The sequence below is a fragment of the Cebus imitator genome, unplaced genomic scaffold (genome assembly GCF_001604975.1).
Source record: "Cebus imitator isolate Cc_AM_T3 unplaced genomic scaffold, Cebus_imitator-1.0 Scaffold271, whole genome shotgun sequence".
Classification (NCBI taxonomy): Eukaryota; Metazoa; Chordata; class Mammalia; order Primates; family Cebidae; genus Cebus; species Cebus imitator.
The window spans coordinates 383,150-403,919 of NW_016107586.1; positions in this window are offsets into that span (position 1 = coordinate 383,150).

The following is a 20,770-nucleotide window of genomic DNA, read 5'->3' on the forward strand; positions in this document are numbered from 1 at the left end:
CAACCTGGGGTTGAGCAGGATTTTGTGTAACAATAAAAATATTAGAAAGGTATCAAATGTTCCATGATGTGAAACTCTTAATTGTGTAGGGGTGTGACAGGAATAAAAATAACAAGCAAACACTTGTTGAAATTTATTTTGTGCCAGGCAATTTTGTAAATGCTTTACACATATTAACTATTAACATTCAGTACAACAACCTCATGAGCTAATGAAGATTAGAGTTTCTCTTTAATTTCCCAAAGGCTTACAGTTAGTAAGTGTCAGAACCAGGATGGAAACAAAGAAAATTTGTATCCAAAACTTATGCTCTTAACCACTGTGGCACATAGTTCTTATAAGAGGATTAAATAGTTTCCATTTGTTAGTGAGAATTAAGTGGGATATTTAAATTGTCTCTTCTGTGGTTTACTTAAAATACATGTTCCACATTTCTTATTTCTTCTTAGCAAGGCTGTTTGTTGAATTCTGCAGGTAAGGGCTTGCCTTTGTGAAAGAAAAAGTTATTCTGACATTCATTAAAATGAAAAGGAAGACTTTCTTCAAACTTTTGCAATAAGGCAATTGCAATAGGGGAGAAAGAATGGACTCATCTCTGAATACAGTAAAGACAGCTAGGGATTTATAGCTAAGGAGCAGGGTGAGGGACTCAGTAAATAGAATATTACTCATAGGAGACATTCAGGGTAGAAGGTTCTTGTTAACCTCACCTAACAAGATTCTTGCTGAATGCAAGCCAAGGACTTAAAGGTAGGGAATTAAAGCGGAGCGGAATGAGGAACTTCATCAGATATCAAGGGTGAGGAGATCCTCACTAAATTGTATTAGCAGGTTTCTTGCTAAGGCTAGGTTAGGCAGGCTAAAGATGGGATGGAGCCCAGGTCAAGGCCTACTTGAAAAGAGGGATCAGTGGAGCCTGACTAATGCTTGGGCAAGGAGAGAGTTCCTCTTGGTCAACAGACAGTTTTCCTCTGAACAGGTTAAGTCTACTTTCGTTTTTGTTTGTTTTTGGAAAAGGGTCTGGCTCTGACACCCAGGCTAAAATGCAGTGGCACAATCTTGGCTCACTGCAACTTCTGCCTCATAGGTTCAAGGGGTTCTCCTGCCTCCCAGATATCTGAGACTACAGTTGCATGTCACTGTGCCCAGCTAATTTTTGTATGTTTTGTAGAGACAGAGTTTTGCCATGTTGCCCACTCTGGTATTAAACTCCTGGGGTCAGGTGGCCCATCCACCTGAGCCTCCCAGAATTCCGGGATTACAGGCATGAGTGCCCATGTCTGGCCCTTTTGGTTCTCTCTTATCCATTAAGAAACAGTTGAACTTTCTGTTGAGACTTGGTATTAGAGGATATTTGCTGGATTGTGTGAGCCATTGGTATTTAATGAGTGATATTTCTGTGACAACAAAATAAAAGCAAAAATGAATGATTATAGCCAACCACAAACCCAGTTTCTGATTCTGAAGGACAGCTGATGAAGATGTCTGGATTTGGGGCCCAAAGCTTCTTTAAGTGGTCAGGTGAGGACAGTGGTGGCAATGTGACTGATTTCCTGGTTGGAAGTTTGGATGTCTTTGATATCATCAGTGACAGAGTGACGGCAATTTCTGGGAGAAGAGCATGGAAAATGCAGGTGTTTGGTGAACTTTCTGAGCAGTCTGCACAATAGCAGGCATGAAATTTGTGCAATCTGTTGTAGTAATGAGCGCTTAAGCCTATATTAAGCTGTCCAGCTTCACCTTCAAAGGCTTCTTTAGATCCTGGGAAGAAAGGTCAACCATATGACAACTTAGAGTCCCAGTAAAGATCTGGGAAGTCAGGTTTTTTTTTTTTTTTTTTTTTTTGACGGAGTTTTGCTCTTGTTACCCAGGCTGGAGTGCAATGGCGCGATCTGGGCTCACCGCAACCTCTGCCTCCGGGTTCAGGCAATTCTCCTGCCCCAGCCTCCTGAGTCGCTGGGATTACAGGCACGCGGCACCATGCCCAGCTAATTTTTAGTATTTTTAGTAGAGACGGGGTTTCACCATGTTGACCCGGATGGTCTCGATCTCTTGACCTCGTGATCCACCCGCCTCGGCCTCCCACAGTGCTGGGATTACAGGCTTGAGCCACTGCGCCCGGCCCGGGAAGTCAGGTTTTAGTTCTCAGAGATCTAAATCAGGAGGGTGGGAGACAAATTGGAAGTGGCAATTTGGAGTGTTGTAGAAAAATATTGAAGAAAAACAGAAAATTGAGAATTTGGTGAGAACTGACAAAATGGGCACAACAGTACGACCCAGTCTAATTTATAGGTAGATAAAGAAATAAAATGTAGCTTAACAAGAGGTAAAAAGTAGCTCAGAGACAATGAACAGAACTAAATGTAACAACCCACAAAGGCGTGCTGTATTTTTCTATTGAAACAAAACATTTCTCTCTATAGTTACCCTTCTTTTTAATTAAAAATAACCATGTAAGATTATTTTCATTTATAAAATCTATTATTAGATTTGGCCTGATTATTTACATAAGTGTATAAAAAATGATAATAGGGAATATAGACCTTTTTAAGTTTGCTTTATAGAAACTTTTCGTAAGCAATTTCAGATTAGACTTTTAAAAGTCTCTCATGGTTAGGAAGCCAAGCCATGTACGCAGTACTAGACTTCATCAACAGTATCTACAAATTTGGGTAAATTATCCTCTTCTTTATGTCCCCAAAATACCCTAAGAATTCTGGACCTGCCAGGAAGTGTCTCTATTTACTCAACTGCTAGATAGGAATACAAAGGGACAATGCTGGTTTGCCTAATAAGGCTTCATAAGTGTTGATTTCATAAAGTCAACCTTAGTTCTTTATAATTATCTGGCTATATCTGATTCTATGCATCGGAATTCTCAGATATGACTTTGTCAAATTCTTGATCATATAGCCAATTTTCCCAATTATGACTTGTTAGAAAGAGAACAGATTCTTATGCAAATAAATATATTGCCATGAAATGAGAGCACTCAATAAGAGTTTCTGAATTCTAGATAGATCAGCAAGGGAGAAAAATAATACGTTTTATTTCCATTTATAAACATTTAATCTAATTGCTGTAAATAATTGATAGATTAAGAGAAAAAAGAGGTCCTTTATATCCAGAAAGTGAACATTAAAGAACTGGAAATGGCCCCCAAAATAGCCATTACAAATAAGTCATTTTTATCAGCTCATTCAGTCGTATGTAATTAATTATTGTTCTCCTTGATCTTGGTTTAGGAGTTTCAAGAACCTCTTAGTTTTTCTACTAGAGCTTTGAAAATTCTTACATCAGTCCAACAGTATGGTCTCAAAGTTATATAAGCAACCCCATCAGAAGTATGTGCCCCAAATTACTTGTCATCTTAAAAAAAAAAAAAAAAACAACAGTATCAAACTAGCCTTATATGCTAAAAATTTACCCAAATTATATAAATTTGAAAAGTATTTGGGTTAGTTTCTATATTTTGTGGAATTTTAAAAATATTTAACTTATGTAAGTTCTCACTGAACTTGAAACCAATCCTTTACAGGATGTTATAAACCTATGTGGTAATAATGTTTGGAGGTAGAAAAATACTGCATATACGTAACATATGTAAATACCTATATAAACATATAGACAGATGCAGAAGTCTTATAGCCATGAGTAAGGTGAACACAGTCATATGAAACTCAGTGGCTTATATAAAATAGTTGGCTCCTATCTTTGCCCTACTTTCTATTTTTATCCTAATTGTTTCTGACAAATGGGACAAGTTAAGGTTGACCTGTTCTATATTAAAAATATTCTTTTTATCAATGTTTGTGGAGGATTTTAAAGATATTTTTGTCCTGCTGTATAGTTTATTTTGGGGATCCATGAGTTCCTAGAGAGCCCCCAGTGGGGTCAGAAGCCTAAAGTTCAAGTGACCACAGAGAGTTGAGGGGCTGGAATGTGTAGCGGAAAGTCTCCAGGGGTTAACAGAGGATTAGAAGAGGTAGACGTTTGAAGGAGGACAGATCAAAAGTTTAAAGAACTTAAGAAAAGGTTGACTATGGTAAGATGGTAACAAGAGAAAGGAGAAGCAGAAATAATGGAAGGGAGAGGTTTTTAAAAGAGCCTGTTTGGGGAAGACATTTAGATTTCAAATTATCCTTAGTGAAATCCTGCCAGTAAGAAAGGAAGCAGACAAAATTGGTGGCATAGTGGCAGAGCATGTAGACAGCAGGGGGATGTGAAGAGGGTTGAGAGATTTCAGTCAACTGAGAAGTTCCCACATTCTTAAATTATATTTGGCAAGCAAAAAAGTATGGAATTCTAACACAGCCTCTATGTCTTTTGAACACAGAAGTCTTGAACTCTAAACCAGTGTCTGTTCTTGACAGAGAAACCTGGGACTCAGCCTCTATTTGCCTGGGACTCTAACCTAGCTGCTATAATATACACAGAATCTGAAAAATCAAAATTTGCCTATACTGTAATCCTTGAAATTACAGTATAGAAACCTGTTGGGAACTTGAACAAAGATGACTCTTGTTATGTTTTAGCAAAGAGACTGACGGCATTTTGCTCCTACCCCATAGATTTGAGGAACTTTGAACTTGAGAGAGATGATTTAGGGTATGTGGCAGAAGAAATTTCTAAGCAGCAAAACATTCAAGACATGACTTAGGTGCTGTTAAAGGCATTCAGTTTTATAAGGGAAGCAGAGCATAAAAGTTTGAAAAATTTGCAGCCTGACAATGTGATAGAAAAGCAAAACTTATTTTCTGAGGAGAAATTCAAGCTGGCTGCAGAAATATGCATAAGTATTGAGGAGCCAAATGTTAATCCCCAAGAAAATGGGAAAAATGTCTCCAAGACCTGTCGAGGTCTTCATGGCAGCCTGGCAGCCCCTCCCACCACAAGCCCAGGGGCCCAGGAGAAAATGGTTTCGTGGGCTGGGCCCAGAGTTTCTGTGCCGTATGTAGCCTAGGGACTTAGTGCCCTATATCTCAGGCACTATAGCTGTGACTGAAAGGGACCATGGCTCGGGCTATGTAGAGCTCGGGCTATGACTTCAGAGGGTGCAAACCCTAAACCTTGACAGCTTCCACATAGTACTGAGCCAGTGAATGCACAGAAGTCAAGAATTTCAGTTTGGGAATCTCCACCTAGATTTCAGACGATATATGGAAATACATGGATGTCCAGGCAGAAGTTTGCTGGAGGGGTGGGGTCCTCATGGAGAACCTCTGCAAAGGCAGTGTAGAAGGAAAATGTGGGGTCAGAGCCCTGACACAGAGTCCCTACTGGGGCACTGCCTAGTGGAGCTGTGAGAAAAGCGCCACTGTCCTCCACTTCCCAGAATTGTAGATCCACTGACAGCTTGTACCGTGTACCTGAAAAAGCCACAGACACTCAATGCTAACCTCTGAAAGAAGCTGGGAGGCCTGATGTATCCAGCAGAGCCAAAAGGGCAGAGCTGCTCAACACCATGGGAACCCACCCCTTGCATCATTGTGACCTACGTGCAAGACATGGAGTTAAAAGACATCATTTTGAAGCTTTAAGATTTTACTGCCCTGATGAATTTCAGACTTGCATGGGGCCTGTAGCCCCTTTGTTTTTGGCCAAGTTCTCACAATTGGAGCTGGTGTATTTACCCAATGCCTGTACCCCCATTGTATCTAGAAAGTAATTAACTTGCTTTTAACTTTACAGGCTCATAGGCAGAAGGGACTTACCTTGTCTCAGATGAGATGTTGGACTGTGGACTTTTGAGTTAATGCCAAAATGAGTTAAGATTTTGGAGGACTGTTGGGAAGGCATCACTGGTTTTGAAATGTGAGGACATGAGATTTGGGAGGGACCAGGGGTGGAATGGAATGGTCTGGCTGTGTCCCAATCCAAATTGCATCTTGAATTGTTAGTATCACAGTTCCCACGTATTGTTGGAGGAACCTGGTGGGTGATTAAATTATGGGGGCAGGTCTTTCCTGTTGTGGTCTCATGATAGTAAATGAATCTCATGAGATCTGATGGTTTGAAAAAAAAATCAGCAGTTTCACTGCACACAAACCCTCTTTTCGCCTGCCACCATCCATGTAAGATGTGACTTGCTCTTCCTTGTCTTCCGCCATGATTGTGAGGCCTCCCCAGCTATATGGAACTGTAAGTCCAATTAAACATCCTTCTTTTATAAATTGCCCAGGCTTAGGTACGTCTTTATCAGCAGAATGAAAATGGACTAATATACATGGAATCAACCCATATGTTCATCAATGATAACTGGATAAAGGAAATGTGGTACATATACACCATGGAATACTATGGAGCCATAAAAAGGAATGAGATCATTACTTTTGCAGGGACATGGATGGAGCTGGAAGCCATTATCCTCAGTAAACTAACACAGGAACAGAAAACCAAACACCATATGTTTTCTTGTAAGTGGGAGCTGATCAATGATAATACATGGACACATGGAGGGGAACAATACATACTGGGGCCTGGTGGGAGGGAGAGCATTAGGAAAAAGAGCTAATGCATGTGAGGCTTAATACTTAAGTGACGGGTTGATAGGTGCAGGAAACAATCATGGCACACTTTTACCTGTGTAACAAACCTGTGCATCATGCACATGTACACCAGAACTTAAAATAAAATTAAAATTTTAAAAATAAATAATTTAGTATGATACCTCACATATAGTAAGCATTTAATTCTACATATCTGTCATTATTAATATTCTAATCATGACCTATCAGCAATAGATTAGTGCTACTCCATATATATTTTTAGATGAGTGTCAGTCTGCAAGTTGTTTGTTACCAGTCCATGATGAGATAAGTTCTAAAATAGAGAATAAGCACCTATATAATATTATGGCAATTTACAAGTAATTTTATACCTATTAAATCTAATAAGAAAAAGACTGACAATTTGTATGCCTTTCATTTTTTAATTTCATTTTTCTAATTATATTCATTATATTTTGCAAAAATGTCAATCTGCTAGATTTAAGGGAGACAAAAAAGCAACAACTGTCCTTTAACAGTCTAGAAATACTGCTATAGACTAGATGTAGAAATCAGGGACCCATTTGTATACTAATTCTTCTAACTGGCCAAGAATTGTTGGCCTGAATGTTCACACCACAATAACGCAGCTAAAATCCAGCGTTTTCTTGCCCATCATAGGTTTTTCTCCTCTCTTCACAATGTTTGTTTTATCTTTCACAGGATGTGTATGACCTATACATATATCTCCAGGGCACACTGTAAAAAGTGTTTCTCAATTTTTAGTTGTTTTTATTTTGCCAAAAAGTTGTATGAAAGTTTGCTGTACACACTCCCATACAATCACGATAAAATAATTGTCATGGACCATTTGGTGAAGTATTACAGGGCCTTTTGTTGTCAACCTGGCTCACTTTCCAGAGTATCTTGAAAACTGAAACTCACTTTGCAGAATACATTTGTAACAAAAAAATTACAACTTTCCATATCTTAAGCAGATGAGTGAATATAATTGAGAAATGACTTAAATTCTACCTACACAATAATGGAAAATGGAATTCTAAGTCAATTCACTGTTGTTTCTTCTCTACACTATTAACAGAGAGTTTGACTTTCTTTCCCCTTAATCAACTGGTTATGGCATTCTGTATGCAGAGTCTTAATAACTTCTTCATGGGTATAAGTAATCAGAACTGCATATTGATTAAATTTCAATTATAATGAAACAACGTGTTAAGAAATCCCAGAGGAGGGTTTTCTGAATCAAGAAATTAAGGTTTTTATTGAACTTCAGAGATTTATAATATTCTGACACGCTTCTTTTCTCCTGAGTGATTGATGCTACTCATAATTTAAAAGGGAAACAAAGCAAATATGCTTTTTCAATGTGCAATAAACTACAATTTCACTTGTACTAAATGATCTCCTTTCAAATAAGGGTTTTTGGTAGTTTTCTTCCTTCCTACTATGAGTTTGTAGGTTTTTTTAATCTGTGTAATACTTTAGTGTCTTTACAGTTTGCATTTTCTTAACAGATTTGTTTCTAACAAAAACTTGAAAACACTTTTGAGCTCAGATTCATTATTATCCATTGAAGCTACTTAGTCTCTTTTTCACAGCATAGCACTTTCTTGCAGGGAACAGAAAAGTGTGATTATATTTAGCAGAAAGATTCAAACTCCTTGATGAATTGAGTGTGATCTTAGGCATTTAACAAAGCCTTTGTGTTTGAGTGTCCTTTCATGGCATCTGGGAATAATACTGGTCCTACTGATTTCACTAGTGGCTTTGTGTGAAGATTATATTATATGTTAGATAATAAAATCAGTATGGACATGCATTAAATATATTGAAAATACAGAATATTATAATAATAGTTTCTTATCAAAGAGACTCTAGAGAAGTATTTTTTTTTGTAAGGAATACATAAGTTTAAGTCAATGCTGAGCAAGCAATGTAGGTTTTGATAACCTTGTGGCCTATATGCAATGCATTAATAAGGAGGTGCTGTGCAAAGGTTGGGTCTTTGCTTTCGTTACACTTTTACAACCTTGAAGTTTCTGCTACCCTTTTGTTCAATCCTTGTCCCCATGGCTTTAATTTTGACCTTTAAAAAAGAATCAACTCCACTAAGTCACTCCTCCTGTCTGGGGAGGTAAGTGGAGATTCTTTATTATAAAAATTTAGCTTACCTAAAGTGTAGAATCCCATTTAGGGATCTATGATTTCTTAAAATTTAATTATGTTTTTTCTCCAAGTCGGCGTCAATTCCTACTTTCTCAGAGTGTTACTGGTTCTACCGTAACACCATTGCAACAGAAGCTCCAAAAAACATGTGGGAAGTTTTAGAGTTGAGATGACCCTTCAGAGATTTCCTAAAGTGGCCTGGACCTTTGCACCACTGCACTGGCCAGTCATTGGGTGAAACCTGCCTCTAGGAAGAAAGTACAAACTTGGATGAGGCAATTTCCTTCAGCCAAAGAAAACTACTGGAAAGGGACTCAGTTGTAATTAGCAGCCAACACTCCCAGCCACTAGGGAATGGGTAGTCTTTTACTTTAGAGGATATCTGAGTGACATCTTATTCCATTTGCTATAGGGAGGTATTGGGAATTTTCAAGCAAAATATTGAAATTATCTTGTCTCATAAGCATCATTCTGGCTTCTCTATGAGTATGTTGGGTATCAAAAATAGAAATAGGGGAACCCCTTTATAGACTATTTTAATAATCAAGGCAAGAAAAATGGTGGTTTGGATGAAGATGGTAGCAATGGATGTGGTGAGAAGTGGTAAAAACATGAATGTATTTTGATATAGAGCCAGTAAGCTTTAGAGATAACTGGATGTGGCAAGTGAACAAAAAGGACATGGCTGACTCAAGTTTATGAGCCAACTGGATAGATGGAATTATTATCTGATGGGAAGTCTGCAGGCATAACACATTTTAGAAGGAAGTTCAGGGAAGCCATCTAGAACATCCAAGTGGAGATATAAAAAGGCAGTTATACATCTGAGTTTGAGATGGTCTTTATTTTACTACTATATGATTTCAAAGCATTCAAGGACTCTCTGTTGAATGGTTCAAACTTTAAATATTTTAGGTTAGAAATTCTTAATTTGAGTAAACTCAATGATTTGGATAATTTTAGTTTAAATATAAGGAAAATATGGAGACTATTACTAACACCTGTATCTGCCATCTAATTTTAACAAATCTTATATTGTCTGTTTTATATTTAGACTGCATTTCTTTTTTTTTTTTTTTTTTTTTTTTTTGAGACGAAGTCTTGCTCTGTCGCCAGGTTCTAGGCTGGAGTGCAGTGGTGCAAGCTTGGCTCACTGCAACCTCCACCTCCTAGGTTCAAGCAATGCTCCTGCCTCAGCCTCCCAAGTAGCTGAGACTACAGGCGTGTGTCACCACGCCCAGCTAATTTTTGTATTTTTTAGTGGAGATGTTTATTGGGGTTTCACCATGTTGGCCAGGATGGTCACGATCTCTTGACCTCATAATCCACCCGCCTTGGCCTCCCAAGGTGCTGGGATTACAGGTTCTCTTATTATTGCTCTCTTTACAGCTACAGTTGGTTGTGCCTTCGATGCTTTCCCAATCTAATTCCTTCCTTTACTCCAAAGGTAACCAGTATTTTGGATGTGTTGTTTACGGTCCTTGTAAATGTTTTTAATACTTGTCAATGATATATATGCAGCTATAAGAAGCAAACTATATGTATGAATGTATATTACATAAAATACATAGTACTCCATTATAATCTCCATATTACATTTTACATGAGTAGTATATCACACTATATTTTCAATCTGCGACTTCTTTTATTTTTTAACATTGGCTTTTTTAAGATTTATCTAGCTCAGTGGGTAATGGTTATGACATAGGTATAGATATGAATGTAGCTCTGTAGCTCTGTCATTTACATTGCTGTTTTATGGCAATCTATTGTGTGGCCTTAGCCACAATATATCTATTCTCCTGCGATGAATATTGAGATGTTTCTAATTTTCCAGTGTAACAAACCGTGATGTGAAAAATGTCCCTTGATATATCTCCTTGCTTTAAATAATTTTATAACTATAAATAACTTTAAATAATTTTACCTCTGATATGTTGTTGTTATGGGATCCTTGGGGTGTCCTCTCACCAGCTGGAAACCTTTGTGACCTGTGGCACCTTTGCTTGAGATGCTCTCAGTTCCCCACCCTCAGTCTCTTTCCCATGCCATCACCCAAAGTCCAGAGAAGGCTGAGGCAGCAGGAGTCTGGCATGTTAGTGCTGCCCTGGGTGTGCACACATCTGGTCCGGTTGCAATAGTGCCTGGGCTTGGCCCCAGCCTTGCTCTGGGATTGGAGTGGGCACTGACAGTGGGGAGCAGCCAGGCAGTAGGAACAGGAGCTTCCAAGCAAGATGGGAGTAGGGGGCCTCCCCAGGCCCTTAAGAGTGCAGAGATGCCTGGATTCACAGCCACAGCAGGGTGGCTGCAGCAGTGCCTTGGAGGGCAGGGCTCCTGCCTATTCCCAGCTTGTAAGAGCACAGGGGTGCCTGGGTCACAGCCGTGGCTTGGGCTACTGCAGTGGCCTCTGGGAGCCCCTGCCCTGTCACCTTAGAAAGGGTGGGGCTCCTGCACATCCCTGGCTCCATGGAATGGCAGCTCTGGCTGTGCCTCCTCTCCTTTCCTGCAGCAGCAGCAGCATGTGAGGTGCAGGTGGCACTGCAGCCCAGTCAACCTCACACAAACAAACCCAGTGCTCTTAGGGCCAGCCCCAAGGGTCCCAGTTGTACCTTCAGCAGGCTACTCTTGGGCTTCTGGGATGTGGTGGGGAGCAAGGTTGAGGTCATGGTGGAGCCTCTGGGCCTGGGAGAAGGTCTTGCCCAGCCATGCCAGGGTGGGGGTGATGCAGTTGGCTGCATCGGGGATGTGGGGCACAGGGGTCCCACCACCACCACTGCTGCTCCCACCGCCAGCACCCACACCTCCCCACTGCAGCCGGCATGCTGGCAGTGACCATTCCAGACAACCTGCCACTCCCATCATTATCAAATTTTGAGATGGTCATGAATCTTTTCCTCTGCAGATTGGAAGGTGAATGAATGAATGTGAATTATTGTGAAAGTAAAAATCATAATGATAATCATGCAAATGCATGACAGTAAACAATGTACCCTGAAATCATTCAGCTTGAGTAAATTATTTTGTTTTTCTTAACCTTTCTAAAATATATACATACTTCCTATTAATATTGATGATTAATATTAGAAGTGTTTTGGGTCTTTATTTAGAACTTTGGTGATGTTTTTGTGACCAGAAATATGCCATAGTAACTTAATTCTTATTCATATCAATTAGTCTATGGTGAAATTGGTTTTGTTTTTCACATTGTTTCCCTTAACAGTCACAATTTCCAAGAACGATGGATGATGTTAAGTGAGGACTTCCTCTGCAGTATATTGCCACATTTATTATTGACTTTTTTATGTTTATCAATACTATTTTATAACCTTCTCCTTAAAGGCTTATGCATTTTTTGTTAGTTTTTTAATGCATATCTTAATTTTTTTAATGTTATTGTGAATGTGATTTTTTAAACTAGAAGCCATAGCCCTAGGCAGTAGTCAATTAATAACTACACTTACATCCTTGAGGAATCACCACACTGTCTTCCACAATGATTGAACTAATTTACACTCCCACCAACAGTGTAACAGTGTTCCTCTTTCTCTACATCCTCTCCAGTATATGTTTCCTGACTTTTTAATGATCATCATTCTAACTGGCATGAGATGATATCTCATTGTGGTTTTGATTTGTTTCTCTAATGACCAGTGATGATAAACTTTTTTTCATATGTTTGTTGGCTATATAAATGTCTTGGATCTAGAAACAGAAATACCATTTGACCCAGTAATCCCATTGCTTGTTATATACCCAAAGGATTATAAATCATTCTATTACAAAGACACATATACATGTATGTTTATCGCAGCGCTGTTCACAATAGCCCATCAATGATAGACTGCATAAAGAAAATATGGCACATATATGCCATGGAATCCTATGCAGCCACAAAAAAGGATGAGTTCATGTCCCTTTCAGGGACATGGATGGAACTGGAAACCATCATTCTCAGCAAACTAACACAGGAACAGAAAACCAACACTGCATGTTCTCACTCATAAGTGGGAATTGAACAATGAGAACACATGGACACAGGGAGTGGAACATCATACACTGGGGCCTGTTAGGGGGTGGGGAACTAGGAGAGGAATAGCATTAGGAGAAATACCTAATATAGTCAACAGGGTAATGGATGCAGCAAACCACCATGGCACATGTACACCTATGTAACAAACCTTCATGTTCTGCACATGTATCCCAGAACTTAAAGTATATGAAAAACAAAACCAAACAAATATTAAAATATTTTTCTTTTCTCCATGTACCAGTGTGGGAAAAAAGACAGTTGTGTGATGAATAAAGTGAAAAAACAAAACTATAGTTACAAAAATCTTTCTTACATGATAATTGCATTTTACAAGTCAGTTCCTCAAGTCAATTATAGTCTCAATGGATACCATACAATTTGTAGGTCTTCAATAAATGTCAGATAGCTGGATGAATGACTGAATTACTGTATTTCAATTACTCTTTCTGTATATCATCGAGAACTCCTTAGTGGTCCATTTCTGTCTGCTTTTCTCTAATCTATCAAATGAGGTTAGTGAGAAATTAGAGCTGTCAGGGTCTGTGACAGGTTATAGATGCTCTTGACTCTGCAGCATGGACTTGACTGTCTAAATTAGAGTTTCTTTCTCAGCACTTAGGATTTACTGTTTGAACCTGCTCAGGTCTCCAGTTCTGTAATGTTCAAAGTAACTGCTACCTTGATAAATTCCTTATGCTGACTTACTCTTTCTTGGAACATGTTTGGAGGCTGCCACACTGCCAATCAAGGGCAAGCTATGAAACAAAAATGATCTGAGTCTGCACATGCAAACACTAAATCTTTAGATGTTTCTCCAAATCTTTCCGACAAATAGATTGTTTCCAGATTTATTTCGCACTGGCCCTGTTGCAAGTAATCTCTGGGGAGGTCTGTCTACTTGTCATGTAGAGATTTTTGTCTCATGAATTCTTCTTCTAGAACAAGAATATTATTAACAAACAGAAAAAAATAGCAGTGAAGAGGGATTTGGATTTGCAATTTAAATAAAATTGCAACAACAGGCATTGATTTATTCTGAATGTCCTTTCAAGGTTGGATAAAGACCTTCTCAAGCTCAAGAATTTTGGTTTTTATGGGGCATTTGTATTATAAATAAAATATTCCTTGGTGTCCTAGTAATAATACACTAAGTTTGGAAAGAGACTACCTATCAAAATCTTACAGTGTTTTTTGTTTAAACACTAAAAACAAAATGCCCTGCCTAATATGCCCTGTCTCAGGAAGGTCAAGTTGCCACCTACATTTTTTGTCTCTACCACTTGGACTGACTGTTTTTCTCTAATACTGTTCCAGATGGATTTGAGCTGTATGTCCTCATTTTATTCTTCCATTTCACTGCAAGAGATAATTAAAAGTGCTCTGATGTGGATAAGAAAAAGGCATAGTACAGAAATTCACCACTTCCCCCCCATGAATATTCTCTTTTCTAAGATGGAAGAGAAAAATATTAAGGTACTCGTGGTGTATAAGCCTGAAGCTAAGTATGTATCTGTTTTCTCTAAATAGCCCAAGGAGCAGAGCTAACTGACTTTGGGAAATAATAAATGATTTTCAACAACAATGCTAACAGTTTTATCAACACCACCATAATAATAAGTAATATTGGAGGCATATATTTCAGGAGCTGTCTATATTATCTCACTTAATACCCACAAATATAGATATTTTTACCATAATTTTCCAAATAAGAAATGAAGACATAAAAAAGCCAAATTGTCTTCCTAAGATCACATAGCTAATAGGTGATTTTAGCATCTAACTCATGTTTTTCTGACTTTAAGCCAGTGCTTTTAATTACTGCACTGTATATTTTGCTCACTAGAATAGCGATAAGACTATGTAGAAAAGCAATGCGGAAACATTACTATATATTTGACATTATTAATAAAACAAAAGGTCATATAGATTATACTTATTTCTATAAAATAATTAGAACAATTTGGATTCATTTAACCTTTTTGTGTGGAGACTGAAATTCAATTCCATATTGAGCACAAGATAAAATATAATTGATTGTCATTATAAACAGGTTGTAATTTTCCCATTGAGAGTGTCCTAAAGCCCACTGAAAAGGACACCATGTGTATGAATGGCAAATATCATTTGCAATTTTTTTGACCAGTGTGTCTTTTTCACGATCCACTTGCCATTTTCTTTCTTTCTCATTTCCTTATTTCCTCTTGTTTTTTTTTTCTTTTTCTTTCTTTTTTTAAAATAACTATGGCTAGTGTTGATGTACCTTCCAAAAGCAAAGGATGCTTATTTCAGTTATTAAGTCTGTGCTCTGAAGGGGTGTCGTTCTACTATTGATCTACTAGAAACAGTTGTTCACGGTGTCTGAAATCAAGCACTTACTGTCCTCCTGCTAGCCTCATATTCTGTTTACTACTTATAAAGATTTTCATGTTTGCTATTCACAGGCTTTTCGTTACTGAGCTGGCTGGATTATGTACTAAGCTAGATGCCGGTATCATCCTGGCTCCTCTGCAGGGCTTAAAATAAAATCAAAAGCAGCCATGCAAGAAGGAATCAGTGTGTCTGTAGTGCAGGGACTATCTGTTAAGAACTTCCTATTTCCCTCTCTGCCCTCCCTCTCCCTGGGAAGATTGTTTACTGTAGCTGAGAGGGATGTTGCAGGCACAGAAACTTGATTTACTGAAAAGGCTTAACACAAATCTTCCCTTTGGTAGGCTTAGTTGCACTTGTAACATTGGCAGAAAAGTCCCCATGAAGCAACTATGCAATTGGTAGAAGGCCCAGAAGGGTAGGGATACTCAATTTTCAATGGAATATCTGAAAACGATATCCCCAGTTATAAATCATGCTTAGAAGAATTTTCAAGATAAGAAAACGATATTAGCAGGCGTTTCCATGTAGAAATTGGACATTAACTCTAGTTACAACCTTAATCACTAGGATACTGATAATTCAAAGCTATCTTCTGTATTTGGTTAGCTTCAGTTAACTTTCAGAAAAGTTTGCTAAACATCCTTTTCAGAAATTAATACAATCATCACATCTAATATTCAATAGTAAAGGAGATAATACTGGATAATACTGTATATATATGTGCTACTTAGGGGCTAGAACTTGTATGTGTTATCAATAGCTCAATACAAGTTATTAATTTCTGAAGTCAAATTACAGTTTTTTGTGGAACCAAACACTTTTGGAATCAAACAAAAATTTAGAATGCTGGCTAATGCTTACAAGGCTAGATCAGAGTCTCGTTCTGTAACTTTGCTTTGCTCAAGGAATAGGGAAACTTATTCTTGATATAAAATCCTCAATTTCTTAGAAATACTTCATATAGTATGACCAGTAACCATTCCATTTTCAGGCTCATAACATATTAAGTATGTGATTAAAAATGAAAGGAAATATATTTTTTAAAGCCCAAATATTTAAAAAATGAAAGCATTGTCTTCTGAGAATTACTTGGCTGGATTTAAAAAATAAAAAATGAAGACAGGAAAACTGATTCACAAAATGCCAGGAATGAACAATTTCAGGATATCAAGAAACATGATAATCTCTCTAAACTTTTTCTTCAATATCTCATTTTGAAAATATCCCTGGTTGAAAAAATTCTAAAAGTGCTATTTTTGTAATTATTATTGGTTATCCTTCCCTCAAAATATTCCTTCATTTACTTCCAAATATCCTGAAGATTCTTGGGGGTGAGTTATAATGATGTAACCTCAGGACCCCGGCTTCAGGAGGTTGTGTCTTTGTGGGTCACTCTGAACTAAGTGAGGAAGGGAGAGAGACTTGCCTCTCCTTTCTTTTCAGATCTTTGGATGAGAAGTTTGCAGCACCACGAAGGTCTTTGTCCCTTTTACTTTGAGTTGTTGAAGTTATTTGGGTAATAGAGCTTTACTTTATAATTCGATAGTAAAAGAAGTTTTATGAACTTTAAAGTCTAACTTCAACATCTAATTTTCCTCTGCCTGTAAGAGCTGCCTGTTATATGCCTAATTTTTTTCTGTTCTTTTCATATGTCTCTTATTTTGTTTTCTTATAGAATATTTAACATAACTCTCCCATGATTTTAAACTTATGAATATAATACCTTGTTGACAAGAACATTAAGAAAGCCTTGAAGAGCTAGATGACATTAGTTTTATCAAGATTCTTTTTTCGTATTCAAAAAATCATCAGTTAATAAGTCTTTAAGTTTACAATGTTGAGCTGTAAGCATTCCTCTTATTTCCATTGCAAACAATTTTTTACCAGACCAATGAATTTTTAATCATATATATTAATACACAAGCCTCAAAATAAATACAAACATTTGTGTTATGGCCTGTGTTAATTTTAAATTTTCTCTTTACAACAGAAATAATAAAAATAAATTGTTTATAGTTATTGGCATTTAGCATTGATGTGTTCAATTATTTACAATTTTCTGGACTGTGTAGGTGATCAGCAAGTATGCATTTTTAATTATTCTGCAAAAGGAATATTAAATTGGAAAGAAATGACCAGTTTGACATGCATCATGCAGTCTGTTTCAGCCTCATTACCTGAACTATTAGATTGCAAGTGAAGAATAGTTAAATACCTATTTATTATCTAATTGCTAAAAAAAACCTGATAAATTTAAATTGCTGGCTCACAGAAAAAATAAGATAAATTGAGAAGTAGCTGAATGATTGATTCATCTCCTCCAGGGAAAAAAAATAAAACATAAATGTGTCAAATACAGTTATAGAAAATTGATGTTTTATGTAACTCCTTTTGAAGTAGAAATTAAATTTCCTTAAAAGGTTGTATTAAAAAGGAGATGGGATGGAACCATGAACCAACACACCATTACTCTAATAAATCTGTGGGAAAATACATTTTTGGAAACTTTTCTGAAGTGTGATATTAAATTGATTTATTCAGTCCTAAGCAGTAATTATGGAATCTGCTTATCTAGAAATCCTCTGCTTCTATTGATCCTCATGTCTTCTGATGAAAAGCTCATAATTCATTACATTCTTGAAGGTTAGAATTGTTAGATTTATTTATAATCTGTGGTCCTAGGTGCTGATAACTAAGGTAGTTGGAGGGATAATTTTGCAGTGTAGTATACTGGCTGCTTTTCTGAGCCAAGCTAGTGGCTGCTGGATCCAGGCAATGTATATAAACAATGCAGGTTTCCTGTGAAATTTTGGAGACCCATTATCATGTCTGGAAACTAAAGAATCTGTAAGAATGTTAGATGTTTTGATGTAGTTTTCCTCTGGGTTGCTTTGTTGGCTAAGGAGGACTAACCTTCACTGTATCTGCTTGCTTAGATTTGTAAAATACAGTGAACTTACAGTCCTCTGGAAATATAGGTCTATAGACTTCTGTTCTATGTGCCCTAGGCAGGCAAAGCTCTGAGCAGTGTAGTGGAAAGGACATGAACTGTTAAAGCACTAACCTAGTCAAATTCCTATTTTCAGTGGCTATCCACTGTGACTTAAATCTAGAGTAGCTGTTGCTCTTTATTTTAGAATTAATACTGCATCTTGCAGTCACTCTCAAATGTGTTCCTTCTCTCTGTTTCCTATTTCTGTGGACGGCACCCACATTGGTCCAGTCACCTAGCACTTAACCATGGAGACTTCTTTGACTCTTTTGCTATCTAACCTCTCTTGCCCAATTAGTCAGTTTCCTGTCAAGTCTGACCCCACACGTATGTCTCCCATCTGTTCTTTTTTCTGCATTCTCATCCTGAAAATTCCTTGTTTCAGGACTTCATTACATCTCATTTGGAAGTAACAATCTTCTTTAAAATGTGCTCCCTGATTTCTGACTCTTCCTCAGCCAATCCTTCCTGCTGCCAAATTAATCTTCCTGAAGCACAGCTCTAATTATGTCATTCCCTAGCTCAAAAAATTTTAATGGCTCCCCTTTGACTCATAAATTAAATTTAACTTCTTCCACTTGGCAATCATGACTCTGGGTGATTTGAACACACTAACCTCACCTCTGAACTTTTCCAACCGTTATTTCACTACTTGGTCTTGTCAACCGGACTAGTTGTTTCTAGACTTTGGAATTTCTTGCACATTATTATTATTATTACTCAGTGCTTTGAACATATCCTTAATAAAGCTAATGAAGTATTAAAATACATAAAAGTATCATCTGCTATAACTGTGTCATTGTTTGATAAAATAAAGATGGCTTTAACTTGAACATAGATTACAAGTGTGGAAAAACTAACTTTTTTAAATGAACCAATTTGTCTTTATAAAACACTAATGACTCTGTTCTTTTTTTGTTGTTGTTTTTATATTGCCAAGAACCTCTGGATAACTACCATAATGGTATAGAAATTGCAGGACCATATTACTTAGCAAACACATACCATGCTTTCCCAGCTTTGGTGATGTTCTTCTATACATTGTGTTCCAAGGGCAGGGACTGGGTCTCCTTTTTTCTTTGGATTGCCAGAGCCCCATGTACTTGAGAGAACCTTGATGACATTCTCGGCACAGTTGATGGTTCATGAGAGGTATGTACTTATCCAATAAGCTGGACCACATGTTGTTCCTAAGAGTGTTCTACCATGAAGGATCCTATGGTCATTCAGTAGTAAATAAATATGGCCAAAATTTGGACTCTTCACTGGGCTGTGAATGAGAAACAAGAACTGGGAAAACCAAAGAAAAAAATAAACAAGAAGGAAAAGAAATGAAGTACAGCACATTCCTGTTTCAAGTGTCTATTTCATTTCATGGACTTATTTTGATAGTTGAATCATTTTATACTATTCAGATGGTGATTTCTACTTAGAGTACATGTTTTCCAAATGATTAGGATGCATATAATAGATGATAATATGTGAAATTGATATTGTCCCAAAAAAATAAAAAAATGTCATAAATTGAGGATGCACAAACTTTTTCTGAAGAGGGCCAGAGAGTAAGTATTTTAGGCACCATGGGCCAAACACCATCCTACCTACTCAGCTTGGCTGTTGTAGAGTGAAAGCAGCCATAGGCAGTATATAAATCAATGGGCATGGCTGTGTTCCAACACAGCTTTCTTTAAGAGCCCTGAAATTTGAATTTTACGTAATTTTTACACATAAAATATTCCTTTGAATATTTTTCAGCAATTTAAAAGGAAAAAACCATTCTTAACTCAAGGGCCATATCCAATTAGCAGGTCAGATTTGGCCCATGGGTCTTGGATTACCAACACCAGTTACAGATATAGTACCGGCTTAGATAGCTGAATACATTGATGCTAATTATAAAAAGGCTTGGGTCTCTTAGTCCATTTTCTGTCGCTATAAAGGATTACCTGAGATTGGGTAATTTGTCAAGAAAAGAGGTTTATTTGGCTCATGATCTGCTGGCTAGAAGAGTGGGTATCTGATGAAAACCTCAGGCTGCTTCCACTCATGATGGAAGGTGAAGGAGAGCCAGTTTGTGCAGAGATCACCTAGCAAGAACGGAAGCAAGAGAGCAGAGCGAGTTAGGAGAGAAGTGCCGGGCTCTTTTCAACAGACTGTTCTCACGGAAAGGAGCAAAATGAAAACTCACCCCACCAGGAGGGCATTAATCTATTCATGAGGGCTCCACCCCTATGACCCAAACATCTCCCACTAGGTGCTACCTCCCAACACTGCCACACAGTGATTAAATTTTAACATAAGATTTGGAGGGGACAAACACCTAAACTATAGCAATAAAGGTTATTTTCGTTTCAATATGGCCAATTTAAAGTGGTTTAGCCTAGTTCTTTGATAGCAAGATTATAACTGGAGCTTTCTCTATCTGTAAATATTTCTGAAATGTTTCTTAAATATATGAACTACATTCAGCAATCTATCTACAAGGCAGAGTGAAGGGAAATTTATTTATTTGTTTTTCCTCATGAATGGTATTTAGATATCTGATTTGTTTTCTATGGACCAGGGCCTTAGGTAAAGTTGATGATGTGGAAAGACTAACTTGGGCTATAGGGGAAGACTGTCTTAAATTATGCTTTGGATTTGTTTGCTTCTGTGTTTTATATTCAGAGACTCTCAAGTGATTTTATAGCCCATCTCCAAAAG